At 46.4% G+C, this 20,921-nt stretch overlaps 1 protein-coding gene across 1 annotated transcript in view; it reads left to right on the top strand.

Annotated features, from left to right (window-relative positions):
- Positions 1-4,721: 4,721 nt before the first annotated feature.
- CYP4F22 (cytochrome P450 family 4 subfamily F member 22) overlaps positions 4,722-20,921 on the top strand; it is a 37,370-nt gene continuing 21,170 nt past the window's right edge. The window contains exon 1 of the mRNA XM_068534694.1: positions 4,722-4,759. The gene's annotated coding sequence lies outside the window, so the exon portion shown is untranslated. The remainder of the gene's footprint in view (positions 4,760-20,921) is intronic.

Raw genomic sequence — 20,921 nt, 5'->3', positions numbered from 1 at the left:
GTGGTAAAATATACGTAACATAGATTTTACAATTTTAACCATTTTTAAGTGTACAGTTCAGTGGCATTAACATTCACATTGTTGTACAACCATCACCACCACATCCATCTCCAGAAATTTTTCATCTTCCCCAACTGAAATTCTGTCCCCATTAAACACTAACTCCCCATTCCAGTTTCTCCCAGCCCTTGGCACTCACCATTCTATTTTCTTTCCCTATGAATTTGACTGCTCTAGGGACCTCATATAAGTGGAATCATATAATATTTGTCTTTTGTGACGGGCTTATTTCACTTAGCAAAGTGTCTTTAAGGTTCATCACTGTTGTAGCATGTGCCACCATTTCCTTCCATTTTAAGGCTGAATAATATTCCATTGTATGGATACACTATACTTGGTTTATCCATTCATCTGTTGATGGACATTTGGGTTGTTTCCACTTATGACTATTGTGAATAGTTCTGCTATGAACATGTGTGTACAAATATCTATTTAAGTTCCTGCTTTCACTCCTTTTGGGTATACACCTAGAAGTGGAATTGCTGGATCATGTGGTAATTGTATGTTTACTTTTTTGAGGAACCCCCATACTGTTTTCTATAGTGGCTGCACCATTTTACATTCTACCAACAGTGCTCAGGGTTCCAAGTTCTCCACATCCTCACCAACATTTATTTTCTTTTTTTATATTAGCTATCCTAATGGGTGTGAAGTGAGGAAATTATTTATTAAATCTAATATTATTTTAGAATTATGTAAATATTTAAATGGTTCCAAAGTCAAATCTACAGAATAAGATATATAGAGAGACATCTAGTTTCTATTCCAGTACCCTCCATCATGTTCTTTCCCTTCCTCTCAGATAACAATTTACAATTTTTTCATGGTTTACTCTCTCTCTCCATATATATATGCATACATACATATATATATATACATATATATGTGTATATATATATATGTATATAGATAGATAGATTCCATTTTGCTGTTTTTCCATTTAACACTGTTTCCTGGAGATCTTTCCATACTGGTATACAGAGCTCTTCCTCATTCCTTTTTACAGCTACTTAGTACTCCATCATGTGGCTGTGCCACAATTTGTTTAGTCAACCATTCCCTACTGTTGGACATATGGACATTTCCAGTCTTTTGACAGTTTAAATGGTGCTGCTATGAATAACCTTGTTCATTCATCTTATTCATTATCTTATTTTTGCAAGAAAACCATTGGGATATATTCCTCTAAGTGGATAAATACCTATATAATTTTGCCAGATATTTACTAATTTCCCCTCTCCAGGGCTCATATCACTTTGCATTTTCCCTATTAAAGTATCTGAGTGTGTAAAACACAAACTTTTTCATTAAACCCAGTGGACTCCTATACATACTTCAAAACCCATCCCCAGTACCCAGGAAGCCTTCCCTTCTCCTCAGGTTTTCTCTTCTTGCCTTTCCCAGCTCCAGAGTCCTTTCTCTGGTTCAGCCCTGACACCAAGAGTCTGCAAGTGTCTATGTCAAACTCCATACTCTCCAGACTAGGAGCTCCTTGAGTGCTGGCTCCAGGGATGAGTCTTCTTGGGGCATTCAGCACAGGACTAGGAACAGAGAGGTGACAATAACAGAAGGTTTTCTGCCTGAACAAAGGACAGCCCCTTAGCTCTGGGTCTCCCTGGCTTGGTTCTCCTGGGCCAGAGGAAAAGAACCAGGTCAAGCTAGCCAATATCCTGGGTTCTTCTGTTTGCCTTCTTGCTGAGTCACCTGTGCTTCCAGGGTGATGATCTCACTGTGGGTATCTGTCACCTGTATGGCTCCCAGGCAGAGGAGTGGAAACTGCTTGAGGTCAGAGAGACTCCAGGTCCAATTCAGACTTCCCCACTCCCTGGGTGGAGCACCTCCTCTCTCTGTGCCTTGATTTTTCTATCTCTAAAATGGGAATAATACTGTATCTATCTTATGCTTGTAGCAAATGTATGGGTGATATGAAATCACATCAACCTGCTTCCCACCATTTATATCTAATTTATTTATTATTGAGGTGAAATTCATGTACCGTAATATTAATCATTTCAAAGTGAACAATTCAGTGGCATTTAGTACATTCACAATCTTGTACAACTATCACTATCTAGTTCCAAAATGTTTTCATCACCCCAGACAGAAACCTCATACTGATTAAGTAATCACTCCCCATTTCCTCTTCCTCGCTCCTCCCCAGCCTCTGGCAACCACCAATCTGCTTCCTGTCTCTAAGAATTACCTACTCTGGACATTTCATATAAATGGAATCATACATTATGTGACCTTTTGTGTCTGGCTTCTTTCACTCAGCGTAATGCTTTTTGAGTTTCATCCATGTTGTAGCGTGTGTCAGGGCTTCATTCCTTTTTATGGCTGAATAATATTCTAATCTATAGATATTTGATATTTTGTTTATCCAGTCATCATCTGATGGGCATTTGGATTGTTTCCACTTTTGGCTACTGTGAATAGTGCTGTTATGAACATGCCTGTACATGCACTTATTTGAGTACAGTTTTCAATTCTTTTGGGTCTATATCTAGGAGTGGAATTGCTGGGTCATGGGGTAACTCTACATTTAACTTTTTGAGAAATCACCAAACCCCACCATTTATTTTTACACATTTGATATCTCTAATGCCTCCCAAAGCCAGTGAAGAGAGAATTCTAAGTCCCCATTTTGCAGCCAAGGAAACTGAGGCTGGGAGAGGTGGTGTCACACCATCTTGAGGTTAATAACCATAGACTAGTTCCCATCTGCTTAGTGGCCACTGGGTGCCAGACACTTCCTAAGGAGGGTCTTTGGATTGGACCCCCATAGCCCCACCATCCCTGGAATCTGACAGATCTAGTTTTACTCCCAACTTGGGCAAGTTATACTCTGAACCTCCATCTCTCTTTATAATCTGAGTCCCTACCTTAATGTGGAAAATGAGTGTGGTAATGTAGGCAGACAACGGAGCATGTATGAAGCCTTTGATTTACAGATGAATCAAGCCAAAAAGTGGTCGACTCTGGCTCAAAGGGGTGAAGTAACTTGCCAAAAGTCACATAGCAGTTGGTGGCTAGATCCAGCCTGCAAGCATTTTTGAGGTTTCCTGAAATTTAACCCCTTTGGAAGCTAGTGAGGTGAGGTCCATAAGGCAGATCCTCTTGTGGGGAGGGGTTTGCTGCTGTGTTGCTTTGTTCTTTGGGGAGCTGACCTTTGACAACACAGAATCTTGCTGAATCAGCCTAGGGTGGCCTGTGGTCATGAACAACAACAGATTCCCTGGCAGAGGTCAACGTTGCCCCAAACTGTTCACTCCTCCTTCCTGCTCTACAGTTTATATCAGCACAGCTGAAGGCAGGGTGACTTCTGGTGCCCCAAACAGGCATGGGCCAGGCACCTCCTTGCCTCTAGGCATTGGCTCCTGCTGGTGCCTCTGCCTTGAGGCCCCCACCCCACTTCCCTCTCATTTCTGCCTTGCATACACTAGAATCTTCACAATCGGCTTCTTCCCCCACCTCTGATCTCCTCTCCTAGTGCGTTTCCTGCTCCAGCCCACTGGCCTCTTGCTCCATGAGGATGCCACCCTCATTCAGCCCCAGGGCATTTGCACTTGCTGTTCACTTTGCTTGGAATAGTCTTCTTCATATCTTCCTGTCATTCAGAGATCACTCAAACATAACTTCCTCCTAGAGGCCTAGCTCTGACCACCTTATCTAAACTAGGTTCCCAGTCCTTCTCTGCGAGAACATCCTATTTACTAAGATCCTTACCAGACATTATCTTATTCATTTGTTTAATTACTGCTGCCTTCCCCACTTGGATGGAAACTCCAGGAGGGCAGGGACCTGTCCTGTTCAGTGCTGCATCTTCAGGGCTGAGACCAGTACCTGGCACACAGCATTCATGTGTTCAATAAACGTCTGTCAACTGAGTGACCACTTGGCTCTTCATTATAAATATGAATTTTCTTTCCTCCTAAATTGGATGATGAGTGTGAAGGCTTTTTTCACACTAGGCATCCAAGTCCCAGAACTCTCAGATGGGTCACAGGAATTAAAATCCTGACTCTGTTTTCACCACCAGGCAGTGTCACCTTGGGCAAGTCACTGGCCCTCGGTGGGGCTCCAATTTGTAAAACAAAGTCCTTAATCCCCTTTTTTTCAAAATCTGGTGAAAGCTGTGGCTCTCAGTCTCCGCTGAAAATATGAATTCATGATTTGGTACTTGATATTAAGGGATTTAATGATTTCCCCCAAAGTCCAATTCTGGGTTTCCTCTCCAGATAATCAGTACTCAAATTGATTTGTTCATGGACTCAGTTGGTCAGCAGCTGTTCAAATGGCAGCAATAGTCTGTGCCCAGCCTCATACTGGGAGATTCTGGGGTCCCAAAAGACCTAGTCCCAGGCTAGCTGGGAGGGCCCACAGTGGGAGCTTGAGTACAGCATGGGAAAGGAGCACAGAAAGGCTCCTGGAGGAGGGGCTGCTGCAGCTGGGTTTTGAAGGATGAATAGGAGTTGGTCTGGCAGGAAAGGGTATTCTAGCAGAGGCAACAGCTTTAGGGGATTTGAGGGAGAGAGGAGAAATACTAACACACATGTATACAATATATAAGGAAGAATCCACTTTTCAGGTTGGAGTCTCAGGACCACCCCAGCAGGGAAGGAGATGACTGCCCTCGTTTTACAGTAGAGAAGAATGAGACACAGAGATGCTAAGAAGAGCACTCCAGTCCACAGAGCTGGTAATTGGCAGAGCCAGGCCTACTGCGGGCTTCTCCTAAAGGGGCATTCTTATTGATTGAGGGACAAGAAGGTTGTTTCTGTTAGGCTGAGGTGGGGAGGGGGAGGGCTGAGCCAGATTAGCTGAGGGACAGGAAGGTGGAAGTAATTGGTTAGGTGGACAGACAGGAAGAGTCTAATTGGCTGAGAAGTAGGATATGGGAGTCTGACTGCCTGAGGATTAGGCGAGTAGTTTAATTAGCCAAGGAGCAGGAAGGTGGAGTCTGGTTGTCTGAGAAGCAGGAGAGTGTCTGATTGGCTGAAGAGAGGGAGGGCAGAGTCTGACTGGCTGAGGGCTAGGAGTGAGGGGGAAGGGGGCGGAGTCTAATTGGATGAGAAACAGGAGATTAGAGTTTGTTCAGCTGAGGGATAATAATTGGCTAAGGTGTGGGAGGAGAGAGTCTGATTGGCTTAAGGGGGGTAGAATGAAGTATCCGCGGATGTCAGTGGTATCACTTACCCTCTATTTCACAAATCCTGTGTCCCTGGGCCCTGATGCAGGGAGGTGGAAATTAATCCTCCCGGAACTATGGGGAAATGGAGACAGGTGTTTGCGGAGGAAGGGTGGGGGCTGGGTCACTCTAGACAAAGGCCAGAAAGGACACCTTGTTCTTTACTGCTCATTTCGCCTTCTCCACAGTAACTGGGTCACTAAGATTCTGCTCAGGTGGGAGACGAGTCACCCCTGAGCAGGAACAGAATTCTAGGCAGAAGGAACAGCAGTGCAAAGGCTTTGAGGTGGGAGAGATGGCCTTGGCTGGTTTGGCAAAAATGGTCTCAAGTGGCTGGCTACTGTGAATAATGCTGGTATAAGCATGTGTGTTCATGTACCTGTTTGAGTCCCTGTTTTCAGTTTTTTTGGGTATATACTTAGGAGTGGAACTTAGAGAGTTCATATGGTAATTCTATTCCTCAAAAAAGGAACCACCATTGGGATTGACATATATACACTAATATGTAAAAAATGGATAACTAATGAGAACCTGCTGTATAAAAAAAAAAAAAAAAAAAAAGGAACCACCACACTGTTTTTCCATGGTGGCTGTACCATTTTACATCCCCATCAAGAGTATATGAGGGGATTTCTCTTCTTTTCATCTCTGCCCCTTAAAGTCTGCTGTGAGGACCAGACGGCTTCACAGGTGAATTCTATCAAACATTTAGAGAAGAGCTAACACCTATCCTTCTAAAACTCTTCCAAAATGTAGCAGAGGGAGGAATACTCCCAAACTCATTCTATGAGGCCACCATCACCCTGATACCAAAATCGGACAAAGATGTCACAAAAAAAGAAAACTACAGACCAATATCATTGATGAACATAGATGCAAAAATCGTCCACAAAATACTAGCAGACAGAATCCAACAGCACATTAAAAGGATCATACACCATGATCAAGTGGGGTTTTTCCCAGGCAGGCAAGGATTCTTCAACATATGCAAATCAATCAATGTGATACACCATACTAACAAACTGAAGGAGAAAAACCATATGATCATCTCAATAGATGCAGAAAAAGCTTTCGACAAAATTCAACACCCATTTATGATAAAAGCCATCCAGAAAGTAGGCAAAGAGGGAACTTACCGCAACATAATAAAGGCCATATATGACAAACCCACAGCCAACATCATTCTCAATGGTGAAAAACTAAAACCATTTCCACTAAGATCAGGAAGAAGACAAGGTTGCCCACTCTCACGAATATTATTCAACATAGTTTTGGAAGTGTTAGCCACAGCAATCAGAGAAGAAAAAGAAATAAAAGGAATCCAAATTGTAAAAGAAGTAAAGCTGTCACTGTTAGCAGATGACATGACATTATACACAGAGGATCCTTAAGATGCTACCAGAAAACTACTAGAGCTAATCAATGAATTTGGTAAAGTAGCAGGATACAAAATTAATGCACAGAAATCTCTTGCATTCCTATACACTAATGATGAAAAATCTGAAAGAGAAATTAAGGAAACACTCCCATTTACCATTGCAACAAAACGAATAAAATACCTAGGAATAAACCTACCTAAGGAGAGGAAAGACCTGTATGCAGAAAACTATGACACTGATGAAAGAAATTAAAGATGATACGAACAGATGGAGAGATACACCATGCTCTTGGATTGGAAGAATGAACATTGTGAAAATGACTATACTACCCAAAGCAATCTACAGATTCAATGCAATCCCTATCAAACTACCAATGACATTTTTCACAGAACTAGAACAAAATATTTCACAATTTGTATGGAAACACAAAAGACCCTGAATAGCCAAAGCAATCTTGAGAAAGAAAAATGGAGCTGGAGGAATCAGGCTCCCGGACTGCTGACTGTACTACAAAGCTACAGTAAGGTACTGGAACAAAAACAGAAATATAGATCAATGGAACAGGTTAGAAAGTCCAGACATAAACCCACGCACATATGGTCACCTTATCTTTGATAAAGGAGGCAAGAATATACAATGGAGAAAAGACAGCCTCTTCAATAAGTGGTGCTGGGAAAACTGGGCAGCTACGCGTAAAAGAATGAAATTAGAACATTCCCTAACACCATACACAAAAATAAACTCAAAATGGATTAAAGACCTAAATGTAAGGCCAGACACTATCAAACTCTTAGAGGAAAACATAGGCAGAACACTCTGTGACATAAATCACAGCAAGATCCTTTTTGACCCACCTCCTAGAGAAATGGAAATAAAAACTAAAATAAACAAATGGGACCTAATGAAACTTAAAAGCTTTTGCACAGCAAAGGAAACCATAAACAAGACAAAAAGACAGCCCTCAGAATGGGAGAAAATATTTGCAAATGAAGTAACTGACAAAGGATTAATCTCCACAATATACAAGCAGCTCATGCAGTTCAATATCAAAAAAACAAACAACCCAATCCAAAAATGTGCAGAAGACCGAAACAGACATTTCTCCAAAGAAGATATACAGATGGCCAAGAAGCACATGAAAATCTGCTCAACATCACTAATTATCAGAGAAATGCAAATCAAAACTACAATGAGGTATCACCTCACACAGTTAGAATGGGCATCATCAGAAAATCTACAAACAACAAATGCTGGAGAGGGTGTGGAGAAAAGGGAACCCTCTTGCACTGTTGGTGGGAATGTAAATTGATACAGCCAATATGGAGAACAGTATGGAGGTTCCTTAAAACACTAAAAATAGAACTACCATACGACCCAGCAATCCCACTACTGGGCATATACCCTGAGAAAACCATAATTCAAAAAGAGTCATGTACCACAGTGTTCATTGCAGCTCTATTTACAATAGGCAGGACATGGAAGCAACCTAAGTGTCCATCGACAGATGAATGGATAAAGAAGATGTGGCACATATGTACAATGGAATATTGCTCAGTCACAAGAAGAAATGAAATTGAGTTATTTGTAGTGAGGTGGATGGACCTAGAGTCTGTCATACAGACTGAAGTAAGTCAGAAGGAGAAAAACAAATACTGTATGCTAACACATGTATATGGAATCCAAAAAAAAAAAAAAAAGGTTCTGAAGAACCTAGGGGTAGGAGAGGAATAAAGACGCAGACGTAGAGAATGGACTTGAGGACATGGGGAGGGGAAGGGTAAGCTGGGACATGGACATATATACACTACCAAATGTAAAATAGATAGCTAGTGGGAAGCAGCTGCATAGCACAGGGAGATCAGCTTGGGGCTTTGTGACCACCTAGAGGGGTGGGAAAGGGAGGGTGGGAGGGAGGGAGACGCAAGAGGGAAGAGATATGGGAACATATGTATATGTATAACTGATTCACTTTGTTATAAAGCAGAAACTAACACACCATTGTAAAGCAATTATACTCCAATAAAGATGTTAAAAAAAAAAAAGTCTTATGTGAGCTTCTGGAGCCCCAGGAAAAGCCCTTCCCAGCACCCATGCCATGCTCCACCTTTACCCACTTCCAGATGTCTTTTTGGTACCATCTCCCTGGTCTGGCCACTGCCTCCATTTCCTCCCCTCCTACTCTGACCTTAGTCTATTGAGCCAGGCTAAAGACTCTGGTGAATTGGTAACCATACAGTTCTGTCTCTTGTTAGGGCCTGAGCTCCTTGACCTCTGGCACAGCTGATGGAACTTATTACCACGCTTCCTCAACCTCCCAGATGTGACCCATCTCCACCTCCAGACCCATGCCTCTGCCTGTCCTCTTTCTAAATGCAGCTGTGATCAACACTTCTGCTTTCCCATCCTCTTCTCAGTCCCACTCCTGGAATAACATCACTGACTCGCTCCGCTGTCATCCACTGTCTTCCCAGTACAGGTGACTCACAGATGCACTTCTCCTGATGGGCCTAGCTGCCTGCTGGGTGTCTCCCTGAATGGCCCACGGGTCTTTTAGACTCAAGGTAACCCAGAGTTTCTCAACTGCGGCACTGCTGACATTTGTGGCTGGATCGTGCTCTGTGGTGGAGGCTGTCCTGTGCATTGTAGGGTGTTGAGCAGCGTCCCTGGTCTCCACCCGAAAGATGCCTGTAGCATCTCTCACTCCACAGTGTGACAATCAAAAGTACCTTCAGACATTGCCAAATGTCCTCTGAGGGGACACTCTGCCCCAGCTGAGAACTGCTGGGATAGCCCAAATCAAACCACAAACTTGAAGTGCTGTCGTTTGTCCAGCCCATGCTCTGTGCCAAGCATGGGGCTGAGCACACTGCAAACACCATCTCATCTGGTGGTCATCTCCTCCATTTCATCTGTCAGGAATGGAGGCCTACAGGGGTCACATGACTTGCCCAAGGTCGCATGGCCAGGAAGTGATTCCCCATCCCCAGGCCCCTCAACTTGCTCCTCCTTCCTTTTCTCCATCTCTCTAAAGGCAGAGGAGCTGGGCTGACACCCTCTCCTCTCCGCCTCGTTTCTCTAGAAACCCACATCCAGCTAGTCACCCATGTGGACATCCTCCAGAGCCCTAAAAAAATAAATAAGCTCCAATGCGCTTTAAAACAACCAACCGGGAATACCCTGGCGGTCCAGTGGTGAGGGCTCAGCGCTCTCACTGCCGAGGGCCCGGGTTCAATCCCTGGTCAGGGAACTAATAATCCCACGAGCTGCACGGTAAGGCCAAAAAACAAACCAACCAACAGGGGGCTTCTTCCCCGCTCAAGCACTGTCCATGGCTCCGCATTGCTCACCAGGTCAACCCTCAGCCACTCGGACTGGCCTTCAAGGTCCTGCACCCCTCCAGCCTCTTTGTCTCTCACACCCCGAGGCCAGAGAAAGCCACCCGCCCAGCCACACCCTCTGGTTTCTCTGTGCTCGAGCCCTACTCCCTCTCCTGCACCTGTTGAAATCCAACCTCTCCCTGCCGTCCCAGCTCAGATGTCACATCCCTCATGTTGCCTTTCTTGGCCTCCCTTCTGCCTCCTCCCAGCAGCAAACTTTCAATTATTTGTATCTCCTCTTCTTCACCTTGAAACACTGTCCCCTCCCACCCTCGCCACCTAGTGAGATCTTCATGAAAATGAAGGATGAAGAAATCGTCCAAGTTTACCACCTGCTGGGGCAAAGCTGGGCATCTTACACTTGTTCTAGAATTCCCTCCTTCAAGTTTTGAGCCCTCTGCTTCTTGTTTTCTGGAATTTTTATTTTTCCAAAACTCAAATTCAGAGATCCTCAGCCTCCTCCTCCGTCTTTATCTTAATCCAGACTGATCATTTTTGATTCTGAAATTTCAGCCATTCACAATTACCTGTCACCATTTTTTGCCCTATGTACTTATTACCTTTCTATTATTTAATGAATAGTTTTCTCTCGGGGCTCTTCCTTTTAAGTCTTATTATTTTAAGCAAAATTTATAATGCTATTATTATATCCATGAGACTGTAGATTTGATGTTCAGGCCAAATATATATTTTTCTTCTACACATCAAAACAAATCTCTCATTTAATATAACTACATAAAACAGAAAATGAATAGAAAATGTTCCTCCATGTGCCATATAAAATTACTGGGTTTGAGTTCGGGTTTTTTGTAGCATGAGCCACCGGTTTACCTTGCTTGGCCCTGCAAAAAACCTTTCTCTGCTCTAAAATGAAATGAAATGAAATAAAATAAAATGAAATAAAGTAAAATAAAATAACCAGGCTTAATAGCTAAGGATACTTGTATCAGACTCTGGGAACCAGCCAGAGCATTTTCTGTAAGGTTCAGACTTGTAAAAATTCATTCATTCATTCAAATTTTATTCTTTTCTGGCTTTATTTAGGTATAATTGACAAATAAAAATTGTGTATATTCAAGATGTACAACATGATTCAACATTTATTCTTGTTATTCAGGTTTTAGCCAGGGACCTGATACCCAACATCATATAGTAGAATCCCTTCTACCTCATGTCAAAACCCTTTGTTATATCCCTTCATTGATGGAAATATCTGTATCTATTTCCCCACTTGAATCTCAGTTCCATGAGGACAGGGATTTGGTCTGTTTTATTCTCTGCCATATTCCCAGCACCTAAAACAATGGTTGGAGCACAGTGGGTGCTCCATTGTTGCACAGACTAATTCTGAGCCAATCACTGCCCAGCTCAGCACCAGCTGATCCTGGGAGGGGGCACTCTCAGGGAGACTGGCTGTGTTGGGTCTTCGTTGCTGCGCACAGGCTCTCTCTAGTTGCAGCGAGCAGGGTCTACTCTTTGTTGCGGTGCGTGGGCTTCTCACTGTGGTGGCTTCTCCTATTGCGGAGCACGGGCTCTAGGTGTGCAGGCTTCAGTAGCTGTGGTGCGCGGGCTCAGTAGCTGCGGCTTGTGGGCTTAGTTGCTCTGCAGCATGTGGGATCTTCCTGGACCAGGGATGGAACCCGTGTCCCCTGCATTGGCAGGCGGATTCTTAACCAGTGTGCCACCAGGGAAGTCCCTCTTCAACTTCTTTATGGTTTACTGCAGTTTTAACTCTGGAACTCATTGAGAGGGGAGTATTATCTTCTCAGAGTTTCAGGCTTCTCTAATTGACCTGGCCCTTGCCTGAACCTGGACAGTCATATCTCTCCTCAAGCCTGCATCCTGTGCCTCAGTTTTCCTAGATGGACCTGCAATAAAAACTTGGGCCTCTGCTCTCCAGTGTTTTTCCTCCGCTTTGACAGATATTTTTGGACATCTGGTATGTGCAAGGTCGTTTGCTTGGTTCTGGGGAGACGGTGGGGAGTTGGAGGCCAGCTGTGAGCCCTCCCACCTGTCTGCCCACTTGCCCAGATCAGCCGCCCACTCACCAACCAGGGAATGGTATCTGCCTCACATTAGGGGGCAGGGCTGACTCTGGGCACATCTGGAGCAGATGGGCTGGCCAAGGAGAACCTCCTAGTTGGAGGGGTCAGGGTGGCTGGCAGAGGATGGGTGGAGTGGGAGGAGCAAAAAAGTGTCTGTGGTGCTTGCTTTTTAAAAAAAAAAATTTTTATTTATTTATTTAGGCTGCACTGGGTCTTAGTTGTAGTACACAGGATCTTAGTTGCTGCATGAGGGATTTTTAGTTGCGGCATGTGGACTTCTTAGTTGTGGCATGCATGCAGGGATCTAGTTCCCCGACCAGGGATCGAACCCAGGCGCCCTGCATTGTGAGCACAGAGTCTTACCCACTGGACCACCAGGGAAGTCCCTGTGGTGCTTGTTGAAGCTGGAGGTCTTCCTGGAGGGAGAGGCTGGCTGCAGAGCTCCAGGCTGGTGCGTTGGACCCAAGATCCAGAGGGAGAAGAGGGGCTGGCTCCCAAGGGCTGGTGGAGTCTGAAGATTTCTGGGGTCCCAGAGGAGGCTCTGGTGGCCCGTGGGGCACCAGGGATGCTGGCTTAGGGACCCCTGTCCCAGCTTGGGAGCAGGCCCTGAACTGGAGGCCCTGAGGGGTGCTGGTGTGGGAGGAGGGTACTAGAGAGTGGTCCAGAGGGGGATTTGGGCGCTAAAGGGAGTCAGGGTGGCAGGAACCCTGATGGTTGGGGCCTCTGGGTATCTTCAGTCTTTGTCTCTTTGCCTGTGTCTTTCTCTGTCTCTGTGTCTTTCTCTACATTTCTCCACCTGTCACTCTCCAACTCATCCTCTGTTGTCTTTCCCTTTCTGTCCCTCTCCATGCCTCTATGTCTCTTGTATCTTGTTTTCTCCATCTCTGGAGGCCGCGCCTCGGTCCCCGCCCAGAAGCTGTTGAGATCAGGGGCGTGACAGGGGCGGGCCTCTCCTTGTGGACAGCTGGTCTGGGTTAAAGGGCTGGGCCGCCTGACGGCATGGTCAGAGCCGAGGTTTCGGTTCAGGCGGATCCGGATCGAGGGAGGGAGGCCGAGACCCGCAGGGTGAGCGCGCGTGGGGGGCGGATTGTAACCTGAGCGCGGCCTCAGCCCTGCGCGGTAACCCGAGGTGCACCAGCTCCGGGGCTGGTAGCGCGGGTGCGAGGGTCTGCGCGCGGCGGCGGGCGGGGGCACCGCCGGCCCCGGGAATCCCCAGGAACCAGGACGGGACTGCCTGTGAGGGACTCGTGTGTGTGTGTGTGTGTGTGTGTGTGTGTATGGGTGTCCCCGACCGTCGCTGCATTTGTGTGAGGTTTCTTCTATGTGCGCCTCTGAGTCCTGGGTGTATCCTTCTCTCTGGGTGTCCATGGTGGGAAGGGCCTCAAGAAGACACCCCTCCGAATCAGGACATCTTAGACGGATCCAAGCCCAGCCCTGTGACGCCTTCTTAAGGCTGATTGGGGTCACTGGGATTTCACCACTCCACATTGTCTTAAAGGGGAGGCAGTTTGTCCCACTGATGAACCTTAGGCTTGTGGTCCCGCCGCCTTCACAGTCTCACACACATCACAGGCACACAGCCTCCAACTGACCCTCTATGAAAAGAGGATGCCTGCCTGGGTCCCCCACAGTTGGCTGTGAGGGTCGCGTGAGGTCCTGCAGTTGGTCCCAGCTGATGTTTGTTGGAAGTTTGTTTGAAATAATGCTCCCTGGTGTTCCAGGGGCCTGGCCCTTCCCCCTTGGACCAGAGTGGGGCTAGCCAGCAGGGACCATGCAAAGCAACTGAGGCCCACCAGCTGATAAGTCTCAGGCTGGAGGTGGGAGGGAGACAGTGGGGGAGCTGGGATTTGAACAAACCAGCCCTGGCTGACCCCAAAATCCTGGGCGCTTTCCGATGGCCCTGGCCTCTCTGTATAGCCCAGCTTGGGTTTCTGAGCAGTAACATTAGCTTTGGGCTAGTGTCCAGCTGTGACCTGGGTTGGTATCCGCAGAGGGGTTTGGATGACTCTGGAGACATTCAAGAGTCATCCAGATGGTATGGGACCCCATCTCTCCTTCCTGGAAAGACTTGGGCCTGATTCTCGAAATCCTGGGTGGCTGAGTTACAATAATGAATGTGATGGTAGTACCAACAGCTGTGAGAGGTACCTTTGATCAAGGACTTACTGTCCTTGATGAAGCACTGAGCTGAGCACATTAAAAAACGCTTAATTGTCATCTCAGCCCCATGAGGTTGGTAATATGGTTCCTGTCTTCTGGATGAGGAAGTTGAGGCTCTGAGAGGTGCAGACACTCACCTGAGGTCACACAGCTAAGATGCAGAGCTCCAAGGAGTCCTTTCTGAGGTGCACATCCAAGCATGGCCACATTTGATGGAGATGATGGGCAGAGACAATTGCAGCCCTGGAATGATCTAGATTACTGGTAGTTTTTAAGCTTCTTTTTCTGCCAGGATCTCCTTTGGGCCAAAGAAGCTGCAAGCAAATGCCTAAAATATGCCCAAAGCTGTGGTGAGACTCACCCCTCCACATCCTGGTCTGCCAACCTGGCCCTGCCATAATAACTGCCCCTGAAACTCTCAGAACCCCAGAAATTTGGGTAGGCCCCCTCCCGGCTCATAACTTCTGGGGTCTGGCGCTTTGGAAAAATATGAGTCTTAGGTGGGACAGCCCTTTGGCATAGAGGCGTTCGAAAAGGTACCATGAGCCAGCTTAGGGGGCAGGCTGTCTTGACTACAGGCTGCTAGAGGGAATGGAGAGCAGGGCTGGGATGTAGGGCAGTGGGGCCAGTGTTGGCTGCTTGGCTGTCAGGCCACCATGTGGGGAGTGGAGGTGGTATGTACAGTGCCTGTGGCTCAAGAAGAGGCAGATATATGGTTTCTGGTGGGCCAGGGTCCACGTTACTGCATTCGTTCTCAGGAGTCCACACGCCTTGTATGACGAGTCCCCGTTTGGTGGCTGGGCTAACTTGACAAACCAGCACTCCATGGGCGTGGGCCGGCCTCAGAGCCAGTCACTGGCAAATCCATCTTCAGATAATGCCTACCCCAGTAGGGTGGGCGGGGCCACCTCTTCCAGGGCGGGGCTGCTGGGAGCCTTGCCTGGCTTCTGGGATGAGATTGGGGGCTGGTGCTGAGAGGAACGGGCATGCCAGCCTCCCACAGCATCCTGAGAGTGTCAGCTTTGAATTTGTCTCACTTTTATAAAATATTGTAATAGAAATAGGAATAATGGCTGAAATTTTGCATGTTATGTGCCAAGCCTTATCTCACTGAAGTGTCCCAAACAACCTTAGGAAGTAGGTCCCTTTATTATTAACCCATTTCACAGATTGGAAATGGGGATGCTGAGGTTGGGGACTGGACTCACTCCAGGCTGCTTACTTGGTGAGGGGCAGAGCTGTGATTTGAATCCAAAAATGCATTTTTAAAGAATAATGCAATCCCCAAACACCTCTTCATTTTATTTTTAATTTTTTAAGTTGAAGTGTAGTATACATACAGGAAAGTGCACATTCTAGAACTGGGGTTTTTGCAAACTGAACCCACGCATGTCACCAGCACCCAGATCAAGAAAGAGAATAACTGCCTGCATCCCCAAACATGCCCCCCCACTGAAGCATCTTAATTCATTTTTCATTAATTTCAACTAATTAATTTTTTATTGAAGTATAGTCGATTTACAATGTTGTGTTAATTTCTCCTGTACAGCAAAGTGATTAAGTTATACATATATATTCTTTCTTTTTTTATATTCTTTTCCATTATCACAGGATATTGAATGTAGTTTCCTGTGCTATCAACTAATTAAATCTTAACAGACTTTACTTTTTAGAGCAGTTTTAGGTTTACAGAAAAATTACCCAGAAAGTATAGGGTTCCAACACACCCCCTCAACTCTGCTGTTATTAACATCTCTCATTAGTGTGGTGCATTTGTTACACTTGATGAACCAATATAGAACATTATTATTATTATTTTTAACATGCTAGGTTTCTCCCCCATCTTTCACTTATTTATTTATTTATTTATTTATTTATTTATTTATTTATTTATTTATTTATTTATTGGCTGCGTTGGGTCTTCGTTGCTGCACGTGGGCTTTTCTCTAGTTGTGGCGATCGGGGGCTACTCTTCGTTGCGGTGCGCAGGCTTCTCATTGCGTTGGTTTCTCTTGTTGCGGAGCGCGGGCTCTAGGGCGCGCTCGGCTTCAGTAGTTCTGGCTCACGGGCTTAGTTGCTCCGTGGCATGTGGGATCTTCCTGGACCAGGGATCAAACCTGTGTCCCCTGCATTGGCAGGTGGATTCTTAACCACTGCGTCACCAGGGAAGTCCCTAGAACGTTGTTATTAACTAAAGTCCATAGTTTACATTAGAGTTCATTCTTTGGCTTGTACAATTCACTAATTAATTTTAATAGTTAAAACACTTTTGAATGGTCAATATGTGCTCAGGGTATAGAAAATCAAAAAGTCCCCAAAGGGTGGGATGGGGACGGTGGGAGGGAGGGAGATGCAAGAGGGAAGAGATATGAGAACATAAGTATATGTATAACTGATTCACTTTGTTATAAAGCAGAAACTAACACACCACTGTAAAGCAATTATACTTCAATAAAGATGTTAAAAAAAAAAAATGTCCCCAAAGATGGAGACAGAAAGGTAAGACCCCCTTCCAGTCCTGCCCCCAGTTTTTGCAGGCTCCTTTCAGAGGCAGCCACCATAAATTTCTCATGGGTCCTCAAAACCTTTTTTTCTGCATTTAAAAAAATTGAGGCAAAATTCATCTAATATAAAATAACTATTTTAAAGTGAACAATTCTGTGGCATTTAGTACATTCCCAATGTTGTGCAATCACCACATGTATCTGTTTTCAAAACATTTCCATCACCCTGAAAGGAGACCTCCTCACTCCCCACTCCCGTTCCCCCCAGCCCCTGGCAACCACGAATCTGCTTTCTGTCTCCTACCTATTCTGGATATTTTGTATAAACCGGATTATACAATAAACGGTCTTTTGTGTCTGGCTTCTTTCACTCAGCTTGATGTTTTTGAGGTTCATCAGTGTTGTAGCCTGTGTCAGTGCTTCATTCCTTTTCATGGCTGAATAATATTCCATTGTATAGATACACCATATGATATTTATCCATCACCAGTTGATGGACATTTGGGCTGCTTCCACCTTTTGGTGATTGTGAATAGTGCTGCTATGAATATTTGTACACAAGTATCGGTTTGACTCACTGTTTTCCATTCTTTTGCGTATACACCTAGGAGTGGAATTGCTGGGTCATGGGATGATTCTATATTTAACTTTTTGTGGGACTATCAAATTGTTTCCCACAGCGGCCGCACCACCTCAAAACTTTTTGTAGCACTTTCTTTGGGGGTTTGGACAGAACTGCTCTGTTTGAGGGGAGGAGGAACCCAGCTGCCGAAAGTAGAGGACTTCCTCAATGCACTCATTTACTGAGCTCCTCCCGTGAACATCAGATGGACCTCTTTCAATTATTCCCATTTTGTGGATGAGAAGACTGAGGCTCCCAGGTGAGAGCCAGTTGGGGACCCACAGCATGTGTTTTTTCTGCTAGGAGTAGAGCTGGTGTCTGTCCCAGGAAAGACTGCAGCCTGCACCTGTCCTGAGGGATGGTGAGGTGGGCACAGGGTTTCTCTGGCCCTCCCATGCACCCACCCACCTGGAGCAGGGACCCCTTTTTCAGGGCTCACATTTTATCTTGTTCCAATTCCTTCCCATTTCAATCCATCAGGAAGACATCTCTTTGGTCAGGATATCAGCTGCGATTTTCCTGGGTGGAGGTGGGGGCTTTTGCTGTGACTCCAAGTCCCCCAACTTCCTCTGAGGGTTACTGGAAAGATGAAAGGCATGCATGACTGTGAAAGTCACTGCGTACATCAGGTGCTCAATAATTCTTTTGAGAGCAAAGGAAGGGAGGTGGATGATTGCAGTGCAAAATGGACTGTCAGGGCAGAGCTGGGCCTGGAGGACGAGGGGAAGCTGGTGTGGGCAGAGCTGGGGGAGAGGCATGCAGGGTGGAGGGAACAGCATGTGCAAAGGCTCTGAGGTAGGAATGTACTTGGCCTGCGGCTGGAGTGGCCGGAGTTGAGTGAGTGAGGGGGAGAGCAGTGGGAGACAGAGTTGGAGGCGTCAGCAGGGGCAGCCCACACAGGGCAATGGGGTCCATGGAAAGGAGTCTGAATTGTTTTCAGAGTGTAATGGGGGGGCCATAGGAGGAAGGGGAAGGTCATGTCTGATTTAATTTTAGGAAGAGCCCTCTGACTGCTGTGTGGAGAATGGACTGCTGGGGGCCAAGGATGGAACTCAGGGGACCGATGGGAGGAGGCTACCACAGTGGTGACTTGACATCGATTGACGGAGAGACTTGACATCGACCCATGATGGATGGAGAGAAATGAATGGATGTGAAAGATGTTTAGGATGGACGACTGGCAGGAGATGGCAACAGATCGAACGGAGGAGGAAGGAGGGAGGTAGGGGGTGAGGTGAATCTGATACCCCTGGGGGAATATCCAGGAGGTGGCTGGACCTATCAAGGGGGCCACCGAGACATGGGAGGCACCTCAGAGACGAGTCACGGAGGCCATGGGAGGGGGTGAGATCCTCAGGAGGTGTGCACAGAGGGAGAGGAGACCACCCAGGACCAAGCTCTAAGGAACACCAACATTTACAAATTGGGTGAAGAAAGGGGGTCCAAAACAGACTGAGAAAGGGTATCTTTGTGGCTGAGGTGGAGGATGGGCAGGGTTCACCTCCCAAAGGGCTTTGGATACCAGGCTGGGGGGAGTGGGGAGCCATGGGGGGAATTAGAGCAGAGGAATGACAGGCCTTTAGAAAGGTATCTGTAGTGGATGGGGTGGAAGCCAGACTACAGCCAGGTTGCCCGGGGGTTAGATGTGACCCATGTGACCTGTTGGCTGAATATGTTGACTTCAGCCCACCCCCAGAAGTCTTGGGCCTGCCAGGATGGTGACCCCCACCCCATCCCTCCACTCCAGACCACACACAGGAAAGGTCATACCATGGTGGACTCAGAGATCATCTCTTGCAGCTACCCCCAGTTCCATATGGGGAGCTGGGGGTGACAGTAAAAGCAGTCAGTGGAGGAGTTAGGATTAGAACCCAGCTGCTTATGGTGTGTGTGTGTGTGTATGTGTGTGTGTGTGTGCATATTTAGTAAGAAAGCCCCCTTCATATAGGTTCCTCACTTCACTCAGGCCTCTGCCCAGGTATCCCTCTCCAGAGAGGCCTCCCTGGACCACTTCATCTAAAAGAATTGCTCCCCATCCTCTTACTCTGAGGGTTAGTGTCCTGTGGCTGCTGTAACAGATTTCCGTGAACTGGATGGCTTAAAACAACACAATTTATTAGCTCTTGGACTTGGAGGCCAGAAGTCTGCAATCCAGGTGTTGGCAGGGCCACACTCCTTCCGAAGGCTCTAGGGGAGGATCCTTCCTTGTCTCTTCCAGCTTCTGGGGGCTCCAGGTGTTCTTTGGCTTGTAGCTGCATCACCCCAATCCCTGCCTCTGTCTTCACACGGCCTTCTCTTCTGTGTGCCAAATCTCCCTCTGCCTCTCTCTCACTCTCTTTCTTTGTCTGCGCCTCAGGGCTTACGGAATCTTAGTTCCCTGACCAGGGATTGAACCCGGGTCCTCGGCTCCCTCTGCCTCTCTCTTAGAGGGACACTTGTGATTCCAGTTAGGACCCACCTGGACAATCCAGAATCATCTCCCCATCTCTAGATCCTTACCTTAATCCCACCTGCAAAGGTTTTTCCATATAAGGTCACAGGTTCTAGGGATTAGAATGGGATATCAGTGGGGGGGGGGGCCAATATTCAGCCACTCCCCCATCCCCACTTTACCTTCTTCAGAACATGTAGCCTTTCTGTGGTGTCCTAGCATGTCTGTTGGTGGTCACCACCCCTAAGGGCCAGGGCCATGTCTGTCCTGCCATCATTATATCCCCATGCCTAGAACAGAGTCACACACATAGCAGGGGCTCATAAACGATTTGCCAACTGAATGCTGAAGAGAAGCATGTAGAACCCTTAGTGGAAGTCCTGGCCTGTGGAAGCCAGAGGAAGGTCACAATTCTTAGTAGTAACTGCTAGCTGTCTTCCCCGATATTGCTGGGGAAAATCATTACCCATCGTTAAATTGGTAGAGAAATAAATACCCATGGCTACTTCCTGTGGAGTGTGTCACCTAGAGCTGCCCATGGGAGAGGCAGCCCAATTGCACATCAGTGGTCTTAGTTCAGAGCATATGCCTGGGACTCGTGACTTGGAGCTCTCTGTGTTTCATTTTGGAAGGTTGCTTACTCCCCACCCCTCCCCCTCCCCCATCCAGCCCTCCAGAGGGCATATTGCCTACACCAGGCTTTCTGTATTTTAAAAAAGATTTTAACTGTGGTAAAATACACATAACATTTACCGTTTTAACCATTTAAGTGTACAGTTCGGTGGTATTAAGGGCATTCACATTGTTGTGCAACCATCACTACCATCCATCTCCAGAACTTTTCCATCTTCCCCAGCTAAAACCCTGTACCTGTTAACATTAACTCACCATTTCCCCCTCCCCCAGACCCTGGCAACCACCATCCTCCTTTCTGTGTCTATGAATTTGACCAGTCCGGGGACCTCATACAAGTGGAATCATACAGTATTTGTCTTTTTGTGTCTGGCTTATTTCATTTAGCATAATGTCATCAAGGTTCATCGATGTTGTAGCATGTGTTACAATTTCCTTCCTTTTAAAGGCTGCATAACATTCCGCTGTATGAATGGACCACATTTTGTTTATCCATTTTTTCATTGATGGATGCTTGGGTTG

Source organism: Eschrichtius robustus, chromosome 2 (genome assembly GCF_028021215.1).
Source record: "Eschrichtius robustus isolate mEscRob2 chromosome 2, mEscRob2.pri, whole genome shotgun sequence".
NCBI lineage: Eukaryota > Metazoa > Chordata > Mammalia > Artiodactyla > Eschrichtiidae > Eschrichtius > Eschrichtius robustus.
The sequence above is the reverse complement of the archived record's forward strand: the minus strand, read 5'-3'. Positions and strand labels throughout refer to the sequence as shown.